The sequence below is a fragment of the Seriola dumerili genome, unplaced genomic scaffold (genome assembly GCF_002260705.1).
Source record: "Seriola dumerili isolate Sdu_G_001 unplaced genomic scaffold, Sdu_1.0 BDQW01000388.1, whole genome shotgun sequence".
In the NCBI taxonomy this organism is placed as follows: Eukaryota; Metazoa; Chordata; class Actinopteri; order Carangiformes; family Carangidae; genus Seriola; species Seriola dumerili.
Genome location: NW_019174643.1, coordinates 213,392 through 220,609, shown reverse-complemented (window position 1 = coordinate 220,609; position 7,218 = coordinate 213,392).

The following is a 7,218-nucleotide window of genomic DNA, read 5'->3' as shown; positions in this document are numbered from 1 at the left end:
ACAAAACAAGTTCTGATCGTTTAAGTTTATCACACTTTTGCATACATTATTTTTCTGCTGGGAGTTTGTGTTTAGTGATTCTAGCGGATTAAGAAATTGTAAATTGTAAAGCCTGAGAACACATTAAAAAAAGAGCTAAAGTCACAAACAACTTAGAAGTAAAAGAAAAGGGAAAAAAGTCCCTGTAGTGGTTCCTTTTTCTGACCTTTTTCAGTGTCTAATCTGGTCATTCATAAGCTGTAAGTGTCATCTAAGCACATTCAAATGCGCAGACAAAAAAAACTTTCAAGAAGTTCAAAAACTCAACAACAAAAAAACTCAGACACTAAAAAACTACAAAATATTAAGATTAAGAAATAAAATTAACTTTTAAAATATTTTTAAAAACATGCAGAAAAATACATTTATTATCTTTGAAAACCGCAATAATAACTAAAAGATAAAGTTGAAGCATGAAGCATGATTATGCAAAAGGCGCGTTAAACCCTGCAGAGGAGGGTGTATATACTGTTCAACCTCTCTCTTATTTATATATTCATAACAGACACGTCTTTAATGTTTTAACCACAGTGAAACGCCGGCTCTCCTGCCGTACCGACGACTTCGAGTGGGTTTCTTCTGTGAAGGCTGAAGCTCCTCGCCTCGTGTTTCGGCTTCTCGCGGTTCAGCCCAGACACTTTTCAAAGCTGTCGGATCAGAGCTACATAAAACTTCACTTTAGGTGAGACGGTGGGAGTGTCAGCACCATGGAGAGCGTCACAGCTCCGCAGATAGACACAGCTGAGCTATTTATATCCGAGACACTTTACCCCGTTTTCCTCTGCAGCTCCTCTGTCGTTGCACGGCGCGCTCGAACTCTATTACTTCTACTCTTATTCTAGTTCACAAACAATATTCTTCAGGTCAGTTAACAGTTTTTGTTACACGGCGTCATTGCAGCCCGGCACGTCTCGAATAACCCGGATTCTTCATATCAGTTCAACAAACACCCAAGCAGAAACATTCAAAGGCTGTTGAGACACATGTCCTGATCGGACCCGTTAATTCAAAGTAGCATCCGAACATTCGTTTTTCTTAGTATGTTGACAGGTCTGAAGTGTGTGTCACCAAATTTGATGTGGGGGTGAGGGTTGTGATGACGGGATGAAAGGAGGAAGTGAGATGACATTATTATAGAGCTGTTCCCCATTCCACACTGACGGACAAGCGTGACCTCTGTGACCTTGACCACATGTTTAATACTGTAACCATGACAACAAAGCTCCAAAATACTTCCTTTAACTTAAATTATGATCCTGGTGTTGATGTCGTCAACAAGCAGGGAATCTTCTTTATTATTGACTAATAATATTACTAATTGTTATAATTTTCAGCTGGAGAACGAGACTTTTCAGCCAATGAAGGTAAAACATATAATCGACGGAACAATTTAGGAAGTACGTACTGACACATCTGAAAAAATACGATGTCGTTAAATGAAGGGACTCACATTATTTTACGAGTGCAAAGATTTGCTGTTTTATTACAGACTGTAATAACAATGAGAATGCATCACTCGTTTTTCATATATTTGAATATATTTGACATGTATAAGAAAATATTATATGGTACAATTATATAGTGCAGTCAGTGCAAATACTATTTATGTGTATATTAATAAATGTATGTCTATATATTAGATCTCCTTCTATGAGAAATATATTCAGATCTGCACGATTATGATCATTTAGGTCAATAAATAATATCAAGCTTTGATCCCATAAAAGGACAAAGTTGAGTTAAAATTGAGTTGAACCTGAAAACCTGAGGAAGGAGAGTTGATGACGACGCTAAAAGCAGCTCTGATTCAAAGCTGATTCAGAACCTGCAGCTCTGATTGAGCAGATTGTGGTGAGATAATGACCGATTGTTCAGAGGTCAGCAGCGGTTCAAACACAAATACACACACAACCTCTGGATCTGTAGGCGACCTCATCCGCTCCATTACAGCTCACAGCGTCTTGTGTAACGCGTCAGACTCGCAGCGTTCCCATTCCAGGTCAAGGACGGAAACATTTGGCCGCGCTTAGCCCGTTAACGCCGTTATGTGTGTAGGTTAGATAATTACCGCTTTCGTGTGGCTGCAGCGCGAGTGTGTGTGTGTGTGTGTTTCTTTGTATAAGCAAAGACGCCTTATCTTTACATTCCACAGCTATGTCCGTTTAAGCTTTTAACACAACCTAAACACACACACATACACTCCCATACCTCAGTTTGCCTGAGTGGAGACTGTGTGTGTGTGTGTGTGTGTGTGTGTGTGTGTGTGTGTGTGTATGTATAATGATGCGTGTGAGTTTTGCTAACAGACATATTTTCAATTTCCTCTGACCCTGGTATGACCTTTCACAGCCGAGGTGTTTAGCTTAGGCTTTAGAGGCTTAGTGGGACACAGGAAGTGAACGCACACACACACACACACACACAATGAAAGGAGAGAGAGGAAAGTGGAGATTGAGGGAAAGAGTGCGAGAACAAAGTTTTATTCTGTCATAAAACAATATAATTAATACACATATGTGCAAAACTACACATTAAACAACAAAGTTGCACAAAAGAAAATATCAGTGCACACCTGTCTCCTCTGCAACAGGTGTGTGGGAGAAGAAGCGATGAGTCAAAAACACGCTCCAGGTGTGCTGTTGTTCAGGTGCTCTGCCAATAAAACATCTATAACAATAATAATAATATAATCTGCAGCCAATAAACCTGAAAACAAGAACGTCAGTAACTAGATCAATAAAAGTCTGTGAAGTGACGCTACACAACATCTCTACAATCCAGTGAAACTTCTGCAGCAAACACAAGACCCACATCGTGTGTGCACAAACTATTATCTTGTGCACACAAAGTAATAACACGTGTACATAAGATAAAAATAATTAGAATCTTTCAGCTGACGCACAAGAATAGAAAGTGCTCCAGGTAGAAAACAAACAAAATGTTAGACTTCTACATAAGACGTGTTTCCATTAACCTGCTTTATGCGCAGTTGGAAATTGTGAACTAAAAAAAACGAGTCGTGGAAACACGTGAATTTAGAGAAAAAAAAAACTTCCTTTTTTCGCATTTAAGTGACATGACGTCCAGAAACACTGCGATGGAAACCCGGCTGCTCTCGTCCGAAAGATCTGTTCGCAGTCGAACCTGTAAAAGAACGACAAGATGAGATGCATAAAAAAAAAACTGAAAGTTGATTCAACAGGATGAAAGAGTCAAAACAAAACCGAGGTTCTGACGGTCAATAATGACCTCATCACCCCACACACACACACACACACACACACCCACACACACACACACACACACACACACACACACACACACTTTAGTGGCACCCTGGTGACCCACCAAACTGGGTTATATTAGAGCGATGACATCATCATGACTGCCACCTGATTCACCACACACACACACACACACACAGACTTGAATCACAGACTTACAGTAAGATTTACAGGCAGCAGAACGAGGCTCACGACCTCTGAGTCTTCACTGACGTCGAACACAAACGCAGATTCTGCTGAACACGACTCATTTGCATCACCGGCCCGTTGTTTGCTGTTGCTTTTGGATTTGCTGCTGCTCCTAAACAGAAATCCGGGGGGGGGGGGGGAGTTTACGGAAAGTCACGGCCGGTGCGATCAGCCGGTGCCCGAGGGTTGCTATTATCTACAAGGAACAAGCCGTTTACAAATGAGGACAAATTCAGGCAGTGTTTGGCGTGCGGCGGTGGTAGTTTGGCGGGTGTTCTGCCAAAAGTAAGTTGGATAACTTTTTAACCTCGTCAGCCCTGACAGAGCGGCGGTGGAGGAAGTATTTCAAATCTTTTACTAAAACAGGGCAACGAATTTCACACATCAAAAATCTGTTTACAGGTCACGGAGAGCACTGCGGCATAGGTAAAAATAAAGCTGTATGAAGCCGTCTGACGCTCCAGTGGGAGCTGCGTGACGCCTGACATGTTGCCTCAAGTCTGAAGTCTGGAGTCTGAAAATGAAAACAAATCTGGGGGGGGAAGAAGTGATGTAACCAGACGTCTGCAGCCCGCTCCTCATCTCTGCTTGAGGCTATAAGCTCGAGTCTATGTTACAATAACACACCTGTATCTCAGACCAGACTGTCAGCAGCTGAGTTGCACTGTGGGTAATGTAGGCACCTGGTTTTGACAAAGAAAAGTAAATAATACCACAATGTAAATCTACGAACCATCCCTCCTCCAGGTTTGGTGCAAATCAGTTCAATGCCACTGTTCAGTTGTCCTTATCTTTCATGTCCCCCCCCCTCTCTCTCTCTTACCTTCCAGTGGTTTTCAGAGGTGCAGATCTGTTCTCGTGACGGCCCATTATGTTCGATTTCAGTGCCAATACCTTAATGATACTTTTCCATGTTTTTCGTTTCAATATGAATCTTAAACAAGCGTCTATAGAACACGTGTATGAAATAGTTTATATGTGTATTTTTCGTATTTAAAACAACTTCAAGAGGAGTTTTAAGGGGGGAAAATCAGACTCACTTTGACTGTGATGAAGTGGATGAACTTCAGGTTTTAAGAGGTTAAAGAGGCGGATAAATAACACGTGAACCTGCTTCACAGAACGATAGGATTTGGACGCTCGCTGTGGAAAAAGATGATCATCAGAAAGGCTTTTATTATATTAATTTGAAATGGGTTAGTTGACCTTTTGCTATGTAATCACAAGCCGCACCAATTAGCTTTGCACATTTTTACCATCATTTGTGCTCTTAGGTAACCTCCATTAACCGAATGAAAGCTGCGTGGAGCACAGCTGGGCAGCTGCCGTAATGAATAAACAAGAAAACAGCCCGGCGGAGCTGCGGAGGACGACAGCCGAACAACAGGAAAGCCACCGTGGAAAAGGAACACACAGAAAGAGAAATTCAAACTGCACGAGCTGGAAGTCACTCAGCAGTTACAGATGTGGCTAATGGTTCATTTTACTGGGGAGACGGAGGTTTGACACGTGGCGCTCTTTGTTTTGGATCACCATATGAGCGTGGATTCAAAGAAATGAACTATGCCGCTGAATGAACTATATCCTGGTGTGCTGTTCTCCGTGTTAATAAACACTTGACCATCAGATTAATAAAGGCTGTAGCTGTTGTTGTGCCTTTGGTGGCGCATCCAAATCCTGAGAGCTCAGAAGACGTCAATACTCTGGTTTTTATTAAACACAATAATATTCATGGCGCAAACAAATTTAGAAAAGTTCCTTTGCACAAGAAGTGTTCGATCTCCTTATTATCATATGTTATAGATTAAACAGATTAAAGACGTGTCCGTTTGAAAAACAAACCGAAACTTAACATGAGACAAATTTAGCATGAAACAGGGAACTATCTGTGCCGCGTTTGATGCCCACAGGATACGAGGTCAGTGACTAATTGTGGTCAAACAGTCCAGGATTTCATGCAGATTCCTTGAACTAATTAAGTACAAAGTGGCGCCCCCCCTCCCCCTCCCCCCCTCCCCTTCCTCGCCAAATTTTCTGGATCAAGGCTTGTGGGAAGACTTCGGGGTAAAACAAGGATGTGGGTTTTTTTTATACTACTCCTCAAGGCTGGTGTGCGACAACTTAATTAGAGCTTCATTTGATCAGAGCTGTGTGTTTCCAGCCGTGTCTGCAGGGCGAGGACCGAGGAGGCGGCTCCCTTCATGTTTTTCTTTTTTTTTTTTTTTTTTTTTTTTTAAAAAAACGCTTTTGTGAGCCGCGAGGTTCCGGGTTTGAACCCTCAGTCATGCCTGAGGGAAGGAAGTGAGTGATGCCCTCTACCTCAAACACATCGATGGAGTACCGAACAGGCCCTTCCAGGCACAGGCCCTGCGGCCCGAGACGTCAGGGGGGCCCCTGGGCAAGACCCTCCGTATGAAGTGACTGTTAATATTTCATGTTTGAAAATCCTAGAGCTCAGTTAAAATACGCAAAATGACCAGGGGACGCAAAAATAACGACAAAGATATGCAAAATGACTACAAAGATGCAAAAAAACAACTACAAAAAGACACAAAACGACTATGACAGAGTTGTTTGTAGTCACTCTGGGGGGCCTGTCTATCTAAATAAACAACATCAGGTTTGGCTAATGTATCCTCAGTATCTTGAGTTCAACAAGTAACGCACAAAACAATCGTTCATCATAGCATAAAATACTTCAAGTTTATATGTATTGTGTTTTTCTTACAGTTGGGGTTGTTTCCATTGTCTGTGTGAGAGCCGCTGAAGATCAGAAAACCCTGATGGTTTCTCTGTTCAGGAAGCAGTTTTGGACGGTGGTGGTTTCCAATCTAAATAAACCTTTTAGTTACTGACACAAAAACACACGTTTTTGTGTCAGTAACAGGAACCACTTGAGTTTTGAGAACATGTTGACTGCATCTTAGACTAATCCAAAATGACTCAACAAAATTAAAAAGAAAGTTTGAGGTTGGTGAAGTGAGCAAAGCTGCGTCACACCAATTCGTAGGAAATTTTTTGCCGAAACACTTTGTGATTACAGATGATTAAACGAACTTGATGCAGAAATAAAACAAACATTAAACGCGCACATTGATAGTATTTCTGAGCAGCCGCTGTCGCTAATTGTTGTGATTTCTGAGTCATTTAACCAAAGTTTAGTTCCTCCTTTCAGAAGAACTTGTGACTCTCTGGCCATCAAACGCTCCCCATGGCGCCATCGTGCTATTGGTGCGGACGGAGGCTGGTTTAGATTAAGAGAATATCTCTGAGCAGTTACGGCTATCGATGATGCAGCAAAACTGAGGGATGAACGAAGCTTCTTCACCGTGACAAACAAACCCTCTGATGAGGAAGAAGAAGCAGCGGAGGAAGAAAACAAAAAAGAAAGAGAGATGCCTGAGGCGACAGCGTGTTTTCCTGACAAAATAACGTGATGGATGACAAGAACAAATGAGGCGTGGAGGGGAAAATGTGACGACCATGACGCAGTAACAGAGACGATGAACACAACTGAGCGTGTACTGCAGGTTCCTCCCGCACAGAGCAGACAGTCAGAACGAGCGACGTGTTTTTCATTCCCATCCCTCTCCCTAGGTTTTTTTTTTGGCTCATCTTTCTTTCTTGTGACTTTTTACCTCGTTTTTCTTTGCAATTTTAGCTTTAGCTCGACTTTAGCTCTGCGCATCGCTGCGCGCAAGTAGCT